General features: G+C 43.5%; 1 long non-coding RNA gene across 2 annotated transcripts in view; it reads right to left on the bottom strand.

The window, feature by feature from the left end:
* LOC116636800 overlaps positions 1–15071 on the bottom strand; it is a 36216-nt gene that overhangs the window by 6311 nt on the left and 14834 nt on the right. For both annotated transcript variants that reach the window (XR_004300401.1, XR_004300400.1), the window contains exon 2: positions 5715–5835. This is a non-coding gene — a long non-coding RNA (uncharacterized LOC116636800). The remainder of the gene's footprint in view (positions 1–5714; positions 5836–15071) is intronic.

Genomic DNA, 15071 nt, shown 5'->3' with positions numbered 1-15071 from the left:
AATAAAAAAAATTAAAAAAAAAAAAAAAAAAAAAAGAAATGAATACTAATATGTACCTCATGGGTTTGGTATGAAATTAACTAAGATAAATGGAATTTTATTCAAATATAAGGTAACATTATAGGAAATTATAGAGAATATCCGCAGTTGTGGGCTGTTTACAGATAACCCAGGATCACAGAATTGTATTATTATTACTTTGTATTATATTGTTTCACATTTTAGGCCAAAATTAGAACAGGGAGTAAAAATTCCAGAACAATAGAAGGACACCACTAGATGAAACTAATTTACCAATTTTTCCATGTTTTGTCTTTCAAGAGCTTTAAGATCTTCGATTCATAAAAGAGAAATTTGTGTCCACATCGGGAGGCAAATGTTCATCAAATAATAGTGAGTGCCTGAAGTGCTAGGTAAGGAGGGGTCATGCAGCAAGGCCTGGGCTGTAAGAGAGAGTTCTCTGATTGTGATGTTCAGCATGGGAACCGGAAGGGTAGGATAGATAAGAATTAGGTGTTCATTGGCCTTACATTTCCAAAAAGAGGGATACTGCATTAGCACGGGGCGGGGGGGAAGCAAAGGAAGATTATGATATATCTAGAAGACAGCAATGGGAGTCTGAGACGAAATCATTTGACAAACATTAACTAAGCACCTGTTTTGTGCCAGACTTTGTACAAGGCACTGGGGATGGAGGGATGAATGGGTCTGTATTCCTCAGTATTCTAGACAAGAGGCCTTGGAGTGTGTAGACTGAGGTTCAAATCCTGGATGTGCCACTTGACCTATAACTTTGGGTAAGTGGTGGAGTCAGCCATGGAAACACAATATCACGTAACAGGTGGGCTAAGAGAGGTATGTACAGAAGATCTGGGAGGCTTCTAGTCAAGATGATGTCATAAGGTCATACTTTGAGGCTTTCCTCTGCTTCAAATATATGAAATGATAGATAAAGTATAAAAGAGAAAGGAAAAAATGGCCACACTAAAAAATACAATAAGGGGTGCCTGGGTGGCTCAGTCGTTAAGCGTCTGCCTTCGGCTCAGGTCATGATCCCAGGGTCCTGGGATCGAGCCCCGCATCGGCCTCCCTGCTCAGCGGGAAGCCTGCTTCTCCTTCTCCCACTCCCCCTGCTTGTGTTCCCTCTCTCGCTGTGTCTCTCTCTGTCAAATAAATAAATAAAATCTTTTAAAAACAAATAAAATAAAAAATACAATAAATATCTCTGTGGAGCAAAAATGGAAGAAATCTAGTGTAATAAATGGGCCTTCAGGGGGCTCTGGATGGGGAAGCAGGCAGAGGTGACCAGGGATCAGGCTTTTGTGTAGCAACAGAAATGACAAGGGCACCAAGCAAGGTGAAAGGCCAGACTCCGGCAACTGGAAACTGCTGGACAGGAAAGGAGTGCAACAGGGAGCCTGGGGTCGTCAAGAGGGAAAACACACTCTTAAAATGAATGTGCAAACCAGAATTCCCAAAGTCTATAAAGAAAATCAATGTGGGGGCACCTGGCTGACTCAGTCAGTAGAGCATGCAACTCTTGATCTCAGAGTTGTAAGTTCAAGCCCCACGTTGGGTATAGAGATTACTTAAAAAAATATATTAAAAAAAAAAAAAGAAAGAAGAAAAAAAACCCGCTAAAACACAGAGCCAAACAAAATCAACAATCAAGAGACGAATTCATTCCAGGTAAAATGAAAATAAGCAACCTGAGGATGACTTTAAGATGATTATGTTTACAGTCCTCTAAGGGATAGAAGGAGAAACAGTATCTATTTTTTTGTAAAAGGACAAAATATTAAAAAATAAAAATGGGAAGAAATGAAAAAGTGGATATGAAAGAGAAGAAAATGCTGAAAATGAAAAATAAAACTATTTACAATGAAGTATTAATAAAGAATAGAAAAGGAAGCTCCTAATTCAGTGGGTGGTAGAGCTCAGGAGGAAAAGTTGAGTTGCTTTAAGGCTTATAGGTGCCACCAGAGAGGGAACTCCTTAGTGTGTTTTGGAATGTTATACTTACTGTTGGGTTGTCAGAAAAGGCAGTAGGCTGGCCTCCTAGCTTTGGGGAGAAAAGTAGGCAATTGCTTACATTATAGAGAAGAAAACAAGCTTTGTTTGACAATGAAGTTATTGCCTTAAATTGAAAAGCTTCCTGAGAGGACAGCAACTTGCCCACCCAGAAATACTATAATAGCAAGTTCTGGAAATATTATCATTGGGTCCATCATCTTTGTGTGGGTTTTCTGCTGAGGAATGTTTTCTTTCTTTCTGATTTATAGAATTTGGTTTTTGCCTAGATGCTTCAACCTGGAAGGTGGAGGAGCTGGGATGGGGTGAAGGAAGGAGTTTTTATTGAGCCACACACTGTACTTGTTTTCCACACATGTTCTCATTGATCCACACACCAACTCTGGAAGTCAGCTATTTTTATCCCCATGTTGCAATGAGGAAACTGAGACTCCAAAAGTTTAATGTAGGTCAATCAAATTTTCCAGGAGGTAGTGGAGGGGGCGGATCTGAAGCCATGTCTTCCTGTCCCAGTGCACACGAGGCTCGATCTCACCACCCTGAGATCATGACCTGAGCCGAAATCAAGAGTTCAACGCTTAACCAACTGAGCCACCCAGGAGCCCCTGGAACCCTTCACATCTTAACTTGACTGACAGAGTCCTGCATGATCTGGCCCCACCGAGCTGTCCTGCCTCTGTATATTGCTCTCCCTCTTGCTCTCTGTCCTGCTGGCAACTTGGACTTTGCTGTCTCCTGCCTTCATAATGCTTTTCTTTCCTTCTTGTACAGGCCTTACTCCTACTCAACCCCCAGGCCTCAGTTACATATCAACTCTACAGAGAAGCATCCTCTGTCCTCCTAAGACTGAGTTGAGACCTTTGTTGTATGCTCCCATGGCTCTCTGTACACCGCCCTTAATAAACTCTAGTAAACTCTAGTTGCTTCTTAAATATCCCCCTTCCCAACTACACTCAGTCCCTCACCTACTGGGACTGTACCATTCTTGTCCACTAACATATCCTGAGCACCTACTCAGGGAACAGACATATAAGACACTCTCAGTGAGTACATGTTCTCTGCATGAATGATTTTCACACTATACTTAAGTGCTGACATGCCCAGTGATTGAAGGGAAGTGACACAGAATTGCTTCTAAATAGCAGAATCAGAGCAAAGATTAAACAACCCTGTGATTTACTTCGGAGTGACTTTTAGATGGAGAGCTCCTTATGTTCTGAAGAATAAGTTAAAAAGCATTGTCATTTTGCTGCCTGGAGCGGGCAGTTAATCAAACCCCAGTGGGGCCCGATTCCCAGGCGGGGAATAAACAAGGTGACATCATGGTGACACATTCCCAAGGGATCGTGCAAGTTGTCAGCTCTGTTTGCTGGTTGGAAGAGGCTGTCTTTGCTGTCTTGGGCTGCTAATCATCTTTGTAAGGCTTATGATTCTGAAGGTCTCCAGAGATGGGTGACAAACTTGAGTCTTCCAGCTCCTTCCCCCTCCATGTGACCCTCAGGATCTAGCCTGGCTCTCTGGGGTGGTGGCCTCTGCTGCACACGCAGAGCTCCAGGAGACCAGTGCCTCTGCTTCCTGGTTTCCGAATGCTGTGTACACTCAGAATGTCCCCTCACCTGCACTGCGGTGTAACCACTTACATCCTTCTAACAAATCTTCAGTGTTTGTAAAACTCTCCCACTTTCTCTCTGTCGTTTGATCATGGATCTTTTTTTTTTTTTAAGATTTTATTTATTTATTTGACAGAGAGAGACACAGTGAGAGAGGGAACACTAGCAGGGGGAGTGGGAGAGGGAGAAGCAGGCTTCCCACAGAGCAGGGAGTCCTGGATGTGGGGCTCGATCCCAGGACCCTGAGATCATGACCTGAGCTGAAGGCAGATGCTTAACAACTGAACCACCCAGGCGCCCTTGATCATGGATCTTATGCTCATTGAGGAAAGAAGATAGATTGAAATTGCAGTGTTCTATGACATGTTATATATACACACAGACTCAGCTTGGTGATCTGGGCAAGTATTTTAACCTCTTGATGCTTCGCTTCTCTGTGGAGTAGAATAGTAATAGTAACTACTTGGTAGGAGGTTTGCCAAGGTTAATTAAGCTAATACGTGTACAGAGCTATCCTAGTTCCTGGCACATTGGTAATCAGTAAAAATTTAGCCGTTTCTATTACTATTATTATTATATTTCATGAGAGGAAATGTGGTCTATTTGAAAGAACAGGGGCTCTGAAATCGGAAGACTGGGTTTCTATCTTGGATCATCTTGGATCTATCAAGCTGTGTGACTTCAGGGAGCCTCAAGTTGGTCATTTATAGGATAGTGGTTAATACTACCAGCCCCCTAAGAACCATTGTGAATATTAACCAAAGGACTGTCTGGAAAACATCTAGTGAAGGCCAGGCATGATGGGGAGGACACCCAGTAAAGGATAGCTCCTGCCTATTACTCCGCATAGAAAATGCATCACTTCCAATACATAATGAATGAAAATTGCATTCAAGCTAACCAGTAGAGAGAAGTCAAGGAAGAAGGGAAAGATAATGCTGTCAGACACTGTTGGTAGCATCCTGCAAATGACTCCGGAATTAGAACTGTTACTGAGTATCTCAAGGGCAAGAAAGACAGCTAACATCTATTGAGTACCTACTATGTGCCAGGCACTTTATATAAGTCCATTTGAGCCCCTAAAGATGTGCAAGGAAGGGATTATCACTCTATTTTACTGATAATAAGATAGATACAATGATTGCTAAGTTCTCAGTGAGTAAACAGTAAAGCTGGAGTTCTAAGCCAGGACTGTGTGATGCCCAAACACCGCTTTTCTCCCCATTATAAAATACTCAAACAGCTGATGTCTGTTGTAAGGACAAATAGACAGTAGTGAGGAGCTGGGCAGGGGAGTGTGTTGGGGTGAAATCATTGCAGGTAGTGAGACCAGTGTGGTGTATTATAGAAGCATGAGCAAGCAGATGCTCTACAGGACTGGAGAAGTCCATCTGGGGAAGGTGAGCGATGAGGCAGGAGAGGTGTAAGAGAGGACGGCAGGTGGTGAGGGTCTTTTGCAGCGCTGGGACCCCTTCACAGTGACAGGAGAGGTTCATCATCAAGCAGCCTTAGCATTGGCCATTGAGTATACATTGGTCCTGGTCTTCAAGTTCAAGCTGAACATTCCTACCTGACCACTTGCAGAGTGCTCAGAGTGCTCACAGCTGGTTCTCCTCATCTCAGTTCCTTTTCTCAGCTCCTGCACAGGAATGTGTCCTCTGACATGGGTGCTTGGACCCCCACGCCATCTCCTCACGGTCTTGCAGTCCCTTAGCCCTTTCCCATTCCCTCCCCAGGATCCCGCTCTTCCTAGTTTCAGCCTGGATCCTCGGGGCAGGGCTGTGAGTGGCCTGGGAGCTGTAAGTTGTGTCAAGGAGGCGTCTATAAGTTCCAGACTTTCCACAAAACCGAGAGAGTGACCCTCTCTGCCTATCTTCTACTTCCATGCATTGTTATGCTTCCTCTCGTCTCTTTCTCTGCCTTCAATCCAGTTCCCAAGACTTGCTTTTGTTATCCCAGCCAAGGCATCTGCCAAGTCCTGGAAGAACAGTGTGGGGGAGGAAGGGAGAGAAAGTGGATCCCGCCACCCCACGAGGGGTCAGACTTCCCCAGTTGCGTCCTGGGCAGACTCACGTGTTAGCAGCTTCACCTGGGCAGTCAGTGTGAAGAGCACATTTGACGGGAACAGGACTCAGTAGGGGGCTGTGGCAGCCATCCATGGAAGAGCTGTGGTCATCTGGTTTAGCACTGTCATCTGCATCAGGCAGGAGAGTGAGGAAAAGAGATTTGAAAAATATTTCGGAGGTTTAAAAAAAATTGGTAATTGATTGACTGTACGAGGTGAGAGAGAGGGAGGGACTCATAGTGACACTCAGGTTTCTAGGTTGGATGTCTGGGTAGCAGGTAGTGTTTTTACCTGAGCTGGAGAGATAGCACATGGAGCGGATGGGAGGGGAGGCTGCAGGAGGGCTTTGCACAAGTCTGAGGAGCCCGTGGGACACGGAGGGTCCAGCCTGTGTTTGATACATGAGTCCAAAGCCCCAGAGAAAGGTCTCAACTGCCAACCAAGAGCAAGGAAGACCCACCACTCCCCCACCCACCCCGGTAGAATGAGAAGAGCAAGGGGCCAAGGAAAGAAGCTGAGAGAACAGTAACACTTAAGGCTCAGGTAGAGAAAAAGCAGCTCACAAAAACCCACAAAGACATACAAGAGACATAGGAGGAGACTCGGGGCTTCCCAGTGCATAGAGAATAAATCTGAACTCCTTACTGCTGCCCACAGAGCCCAGCAAGATCCTGCCCTGCCCATGTACCTCCTTGTCTTTTGCTCTTCCTTACTCAGATCAGACACAGGACTTTCCTCTTTCCTTGGGTGCACTAAGTGCAATCCTGTTTTAGGTCTGCTCCTTCTGACATTCACCACTTTCCAGGGTCTTTTTTTTGAAAAACAAAAACCATTTTATTAAGGTGTGATTGACATGTAAAAAGCTGTGCAGATTTAATGTATACAACTCAGTGAGTTTGGGGATAAGTGTATACCTGTGACTCTCACCACCATGGAAGCCATAAATGGATTCGTCACCTCCCAAAGCTTCCTTTGCCTCCCTTTATTATTATTACTTTTGTTTGTTCGTTTGTGGTAAGAATAAATAACATAAGATCTATCCTTTTAGCAAAATTTAAGTATACAATATGGTATTGTTAACTATGATCTCTGGAAATTATTGATCTTGTATAACTGAAACTTTGTACTCTTTGACTATCACTTCTGCCATTTCTCCCTCTCCCAGCCCCTGGCAACCACCATTCTATTACCTCCTTCTATGAGTTTTACTATTTTAGATTCCCCCACATCAGTGGAATCATGCAGCATTTGTCTTCTTAGGTCTGGCTTATTTCACTTATTATAATGTCCTCTAGGTCCATCCATGTTGGTGCAAATGGCAAGATTTCCTTCCTTCTTTTTTTTTTTTTTTAAGATTTATCTATTTATTTGAGAGAGAGAGTGCATACACAAGCAGGGGGAGGGGCAGACGGAGAGGGAGAGAGAGAATCTCAAGCAGACTCCACAATGAGTGTGGACCCGACATGGGGCTTGATCTCACGACCCTGAGATCATGGCCTGAGTTGAAAGCAAGAGTCACATGCTTAACCGACTAAGCCACCCAGGCGCCCCTCCTTCTTCTTTAGGAGTGTAAAATAGTCCATTGTTTATATATATCACATTTTCTTTATCCATTCATCCATTGATAGACATTTCGGTTGTTTCCATATCTGGGCTACTGTGAATAATGCCGGGCAGCCATTTTTTACCATCCTGTCACTTCCTCCTGATTTACTTCCTTTATAGCTCATAGGACTATCTAAAATCTTTGGAACATTTACTTGTTCATTTGCCTCTCTCCATGTTCCCCACTAAAATTAAGCTTCATAAGGACAGTTAGCTTGTCTGCCTTGTTCACCTGTGTGTGCTCAGGACCCACCTGAGTGTCTGGCACGTGTAGTACACACTCAGTAAATAACTGCAAAATGAATGAATGGGCCAGAAGAGGGTGATGTCACAGCAGCCTAGGACAGTGGTTCTCAGTCGGGACTGCTTGCATCAAAGTCACCCACGAAGCCTTGTAAACGTACAGATGCCTGTCCCTTGCGCTAACCTCATACCCACAGAATCTGAACCCGTGAGCATTGATACGTGTAAAATTCTCCACTTTGATGTCCTCAGATGACAGCCAGGGTTGAGAACCCTTAGAGTGAGGAATTTCAAGAAGGATCAACCGTGGCAAAGGCTATAGGGAGTTTCAGTGAGCTAAGGACTGAACAAGGTCCAGACTTGATGTTCTTTAGGGTTGAGCCAGTCAGTTCAAAGTGTAGAGGAAGCTGCTCAGAAGGAAATGTGCTGACTGCCTTTCAGGTTCTACCTACCAGTGCTGCCCTGACTGTCCTTTGGGGGATTCATTCTCCCCTGTTCTCGACCATGTGGTTTGGTGGGTCTGACCCCAGCAGAGCAAGTGCTTACTGGTCACAGTAATGTGCTTGCCTCCCACAGCATTTGGCTCAGGGCTCGACCGATGAGCAGATCACAGCCAAGAAGCTGCTTGCTCGGGCTTCTGAGTAAAAGTCTCTTCTGGAAACTCCTAGGAAAGACTCTTTCTGTTCCTCTGGATGTCGTGGTATGAGAGTATGCAACTTGGACCTACGGTAGCCATTTTGCCACCACAAAACAGAACGTGGAGCCTGCAGATAAACCAGGTCCACGGGAGAGAGAGCTGAAGAAGGCAGTAACTGGGGCCTTGGTGACGGGTGAGATCCTTGGAAACAAGCCCTGTCTGGAGCTAGTTCCCTCTGAACGTTTCAGTTGCAAGAGTAAACAAATTCTTATGGGTGAAAAAGAGTCCTGACCAATACAACTATTATGTCAGCCTATACATCTGGCCAGGTGAGAGGGAACTGGGCTTTAGCTTGCTGATGCTCAGACCCATCAGTCGCTTTTACTGAAGGAGGATGTCAAGCCAAGCCACAAGTCTTTAGTTACCAGAATGATGTGAGCAACCAGAACAACTAGTAAATATTTTAGACGGTTAGAACATAGGTCTAAAAGGGTTGGAGCCTATTGTGGGCTTGATTCTGGAAAGGGGATCTTTTATATCTGCCTCAATAGAGAGAAAGCTTTTTAGAAATAGACATCCCCTGAAGTCTTTTGCGGCACAAAACTGATGCCAAGATGTTCCAATATCGAATATGGCCACAGTAGTCTTAAAAGCCAAAGTCAATTCTTGCCATCCTCAGAAACCAACATGAAACAGACAGATCCAGCAGATCTCAGGCTACTTTGGGTGTGAATGAATACCTCCTCTTGCTTCATATCTGAATGCTATACATCGGTTTTGGTTGTACATTGTGTTTATGTGTTTATGCTTTGATTCACAGCATTTCTCATGTTATGGAATTGGTTTGTGTTGAACACAACTGTAAATAAAAAGAAAGAAATGGTTGGGGTGCCAGGGTGGCTCAGTCAGTTAAGCATCTGCCTTAGACTCAGGTCCTGATCCTGGCGTCCTGGGATCAAGCCCCACCTAGGGCTCCCTGCTCAGTGGAGAGTCTACTTCTCCCTCTCCCTCTGCCCCTCTCCTCCGCTCGTGCTCTCTCTCTCTCTCTCTCTCAAATAAAGAAATAAAATCTTAAAAAAGGAAGAAAAAGAAAAGACGGAAGGAAAGAGGGAGAGAAATAAAGAAAGAAAGAAAAGAAAGAAAGAGAAAAAAGAATGAAAAGGAAGGAAGGAAGGAAAGAAGAAAGAAAGAAAGAAATGGCTGAAAGAGAAAAAAAATCTGCCAACAGATCCTGACCCTCTGTAGTAACCAATGGACTAGCCAGTCCATTGTCCCTGTGCCTTAACTATGTAGGCTGGAGTTGCAGAGAACTCAGGGGCCCTCTGGGGGACCCTAATCATTGTAAAGCAAAGGAAACAGGTTTTGGTGGCCAGGATCCAAGGCATATGAATATAGGATTCCAGTTTCCAGGTATGTAGTCAAAAGAGTATGAGGTTCAAACCCTAGTTCAACCACTTTCTGGCTGTGTGACAAGTAGGTTATTTAGCAAATCTGAGACTCTTTGCTCAATCCTAAGCACGAGTACAATGAAATTTGCTTCCTAGGGTGTTGAGGGTCAAATGATAGCACATAGGTGTAAGTGCCAAGCAGAACCCCCTCTAAGCTCTCATTTTGGTAACAAAATAATTGCCGAGGGTTCAAATCTCATGCTTTCGCTTGTACCATCCAGATGACTCCTCTGGTAACTCCCACTGAAGAGAACTCTCAAAAAAAATGTCAATTTCTCTTTCTTTTCTTCATCATTTTACTACTGCATGTAAGAGTAGAAAACACATTAACATTAATATGAGACATTGAGGCTGAAGAGTGGGATTCTAGTGTTTGATATGTAAATACTGTGTCCCACTAATGTTTTTCCAACTTTATTGAAGTATAATCTAGATCTATTTCAAGTGTATGGCTTAAGGACTTTTGACAAATGCATACATCTATGAAACCACCAATCAAGATAAAACTATTTCCACCATTCCAGAAAGTTCCTTCATGCCTCTTTACAGTCATTCCCTTCAGCCTTATCCCTGGTAACCACTGAACTCATTTCTATCACCACATATTAGATTTGTCTTTTCTGGAATTTCATGTAGATGAAATCATATAGTATGTAGTCTTTTATACCTCGGGGTTTTTTCCTCAGCATAATGTTTTGAGATCCTTCCATGTTGTTACATGTATTAGTGGTTCATTCCTTTTATCGTTGAGGAGTATTCCATTGTATGGATGGATCACAATTTGTTTATCTATTTACCTGTGTTTTTTAAAAGATTTTATTTATTTGACAGAGAGAGAGAGAGCAAGAGCACACGAGCACAAGCGGTGTGGTGGGGGGAGGCAGCAGGCAGAGGCAGAGGGAGAAGCAGGCTTCCCACGGAGCAGGGAGCCCGATGTGGGACTCGAACCCAGGACCTGGGAACCATGAGCTGAGCCTAAGGCAGACGCTTAACCTACTGAGCCACCCAGTCGCCCCTATTTACGTGTTGATGGACATTTAGCTTGTTTGTGGTCTTTGACTATTATAAGCAAAGCTGCTCTGACATTGTGTGCCAGTCTTTTTGTAACATTTCATTTCTGTTGGGTATATATCTGGCTTGAGAACTGCAGGGTCACATGATAAGTGTATATTTAAATTTTTAAATGTTTGTAGAGAGGGTCAAACAGCACATGAGAACTCTAATCGCTTTACGTCTTTCCTGGCACTTGATACTGTTTTAGCCATTCTAGCAGATATGAAATGGTGACTCATTGTGATTTGTTACTAACTCAAAAAAAAAAAAACTGTGTTAAAATACACATAACAGGGGCGCTGGGTGGCTCAGTCCGTTAAACATCCGATTCTTGATTTCAGCTCAGGTCTTGGTCTCAGGGATGTGAGATCGAGCCCCATGTCTGGCTCCTCACTCACCATGGAGTCTGCTTAAGATTCTCTCTCTCCTGGGCACCAGGGTCCTGGGATCGAGCCCTGCTTTGGGCTGCAGGCTCCGTGGGGAACCTGCTTCTCCCTCTTCTGCTGCCCTTCCTCCTTCCCCTGCTCGTGCTCTCTCTCTTGCTTTCTATCTCAAATAAATAAAATCTTAAAAAAAAAAAAAAAAGATTCTCTCTCTCCCTCTCCCCACTCACACACACACTTTCCCTCTAAATAAATAAATAAAATCTTCATAAAAAATACACATAACATAAAATTTACATCTTAACCATTTTTTTAAAGAATCTATTTTTTTTTAGATTTTATTTATTTGACACAGAGAGAGGGAGAGAGAGAGAGAGAGACGGTGAGAGAGGGAACACAAGCAGGGGGAGTGGGAGAGGGAGAAGCAGGGTCCCCTCTGAGCAGGGAGCCCGACGCGGGGCTCGATCCCAGGACCCTGGGATCAGGACCTGAGCCAAAGCAGACGCTTAACGACTGAGCCACCCAGGCGCCCCTTAATCATTTTTAAGTGTAAAGTTCAGTGGCACATTCAGTACACTCACATTGTGCAACCATCACCACCGTCCATCCTCAGAACACTTTTCATCTTGCAAAACTGAAACTCTGTATCCATTCAACAATAACTCCCATTCTCTGGCAACCACGATTCTACTTTTCCATCTCTATGAATCTGACTACTCTAACTACCTCATATAAGTGAAATCATATACTATTTGTCTTTTTCTGACTGGTTTATTTCACTTAGCGTAGTGTCCTGAGGTTTCTTCCATGTAGCATGTGTTAGAATTTCCTTCCTTTTTAAGGCTGAATAATATTCCATCGTGTGTGTAAACCACATTGTGCTTATCCATTCATCCTCCATGGACACTTAGGTTGCTTCCTGCCACCTTTTAGTTATAGTGAATATTGCTGATATAACATGGGTGTACAAACATCTCTTCGGAGACCCTTGCTTTCAATTAGTTTCATTTTAAACTTTCTGAGGAACCACCATACTGTTTTCCACAGTGGCTGCACCACTTCACATTCCTACCAACAGCGCAGGAGGATTCCAATTTCTCCACATCTTCACCAACACTTGGTTTTCTGGGTTTTTTGGTAGCAGCCATCTTACTGAGTGTGGTCTTGATTTGCATCTCCTTAATTATTAGTGATGTTGAACATCTTCATGTGTTTATTGGCCATTTATAGATCTTCTTTGGAAAGATATCTATTCAAGTGCCTTGCCCATTTTTCAATTGGGGTGTTTTGTTGTTGTTTATACTGTCCTTCTCTTAGCAATGTTACTCCATTTTATAGATTATGAAACTTCAGTTCGGAGTGGCGAAGGGACCATAATAGTACTGGTCACAAGCATTGTTCTTATGTCATCAAAGATAAAGATAAGCAATCATTTGAATATTGGTTGATAGTATCCTAAGGGCAGTAGAAGTGTGACGGAGGCTGGGGATGCATTCACAGTTCTGAGAATGGCCAGAGAAGTAAACAACGTTAATACAACATGAGACGCGTGTAAACGGGAAAGTATATGAAGCCAGTAAGGTATATTTGGGAAACTGAAAGGAGTGTAGGATAGCTGGAGCGTTGCATATAAGGAGCAGCTAGAAATGAGGCTAGAGAGGGAGGTTGGTGGGAGTTCTTAGTTGTAGATGACAGAATCTACTCAAGCTTATTTAAGCAGAAAACAAATTTTGAAAAGAATATTAGGTAGTTCACCTCTCTACGAGGGTCATAGAATGGGGCTGGGAGGCCACAGGACCACAAACAATGCCCAAACCTCCCCACAGGACTTTCACCAAAGACACCACTGCCCACCCCACCCCCCTCTGGTATAGTCACCGAAGCTCACTGGCTGCCGTGACATGGACACCCAGACCTCCATAACTGCTGCCCTCTTCACTTATCCTGGTCTAAAAATGGATTCTCTGGAGTACCTGCTTCCTCACACAGCTCATATGTGAACAAATTCTCACGTGGCTGTGTCTGATGGACAGAGCCTAAGTGCCTCGGATGCAAGTTGGGAAAATGAGTTTTTCTGACTTCTGTCTTCAGTAGGCAGGACTCATAAGGGAGGGAACACTTCAATCATAGGAAGGGGTTCAAAAGGTAGTGGGCATGTTCATACAAAAACTTGTACATGAATGTTCACAGGCATCTTTATTTGTGATAGCCCAAACGTGGAAATAGCCCAGATGTCCTTCAACAGGCCAATGGTTAAACAAACTGGTCCATCCATACCGCTGAGTAGTAATTACTCAGCAGTAAAAGGAATGGAAAGATTGATACACACAAGAACTTGCATGGATCTCTAGGGACTTATGCCGAGGGAGAGAAGCCAATCCCAAAAGGTGGCATACTGTGTTATTCCATTTATAGAACATTTAAAAATGACAAATTTTAGAAATGGTGACTAGCTTGGTGGTTGCCAGAGTCAGGGATGGGGGGAGAAGGCACAGCAGGAAGGAGGTAAGTGTGGGTATAAAAGAGCAATGCAGAGGATCCTTGTGGTGATGGAAATATTCTGTGTCTTGACCGTGGAGGTGGATATGTGGATACCTACACATGATAAAATGGTAAAGAATTAAACACACACATATGCGTGCACACACACACACAAATGAATACAAGCAAAAACTGGGAACTGAATCAGATTGGTGGATTGTATCAATGTCAGTTTTCTGGTTATGATATTGTACTATAGTTTGCATTGTAGAAAACTAGACAAAGAGTACATGGGATCTCTATTATTTATTATAATTACATGTAAATCTACAGTTATCACTATAAAAATTTTTAAAAAACAGTGAAAAAACAGAAAACACTAGGAACTTAAGACTTTAAGAGCCATGGGGAACTATTGTGGGATTTTAAGCAGGAGTGACACATGTCTTCATTTAGCACCTATTTTCTGTCCAGTGGTAGGATAATGTTATCCTGGTTTCAGTTACAACTGTGACATTTTAATTTAAAATAAAATTTAAAAGATCTGTCTTTATTTTTAACCTGATGTGGTTTCCCAGAGTTTCCAAGAAGTCAATTTTAGGCCTGATATGCAAGCTCCGATTCCTTCTGCAACAGAAAGAATAAGGATTTGTTCTTTCATTCCTTCCTCAAGTATTTATTAAGCATCTGCTAGGCTCTGTGCCAGGCACATAGATTCAGCAATGAGTAAAAGACAGTCCTGCCTTTGAGGCACTGTGTTGTTAGATTCTCGGGGAGGGGGGAACGTGGCTCCAATAAGAAAGGGATTTATTAAAAGAAAGAAAGAAAAGAAAGAAAGAAAGAGAGGAAGAGAGAGAGAAAGAAAGAGAGAGGGAGAGAGAGAGAGAGAGGAAGGGAGGGAGGGAGAGAGGAAGGAAGGAAGGAAGGAAGGAAGGAAGGAAGGAAGGAAGGAAGGAAGGAAGGAAGGAAGGAAGGAAAAGGGGAAGGGAAGAGGATTTATTTGAATATCATGTAACCTAAAGCCAGGGGACAAAGGTCCAGAGATGGTGCAGTGGCCTCACAATGTCACCAACGTCCCAGGCTCCTGCTATGTTTTTTTCTCTGCCATCCTTAGCATGGTCCCCCCAGCCTCAAGCTTACCCATGGTTGCAAGGTGGGCAATGCAGCTTGGCTCGTATAAGGAGGAAGGAGAGAAGAGCAGCAGAGTACCTGCCAGCTGAATCATCAAGCACCCCCAAAACCCATCAGCATCTGTTTGCATCTCATTGACCACTCCTGTCTTGCAAGGGAGCTGGGAAATCAGCATTCTCTTGCTGGGGCAGGGAGAACCTGGATAATGATTGGTAACTAGTGGTCTCAGTAACTAGTGAGAGACAATACAGTGTGATAAACCCCTGTATATGTAATAGAAATATGACACAGAGGCTGCAGAGCCACACATCCAGCCTTGAAGCAATCAGGGAAAGCTTCACAGAGGAGGAGACTTTTTGAAGAAATGCCCAGTAGAGGGAAATG

This window comes from Phoca vitulina, unplaced genomic scaffold, assembly GCF_004348235.1.
Source record: "Phoca vitulina isolate PV1807 unplaced genomic scaffold, GSC_HSeal_1.0 scaffold13, whole genome shotgun sequence".
Lineage (NCBI taxonomy): Eukaryota > Metazoa > Chordata > Mammalia > Carnivora > Phocidae > Phoca > Phoca vitulina.
This window is presented reverse-complemented; position numbering and strand designations above follow the sequence as displayed.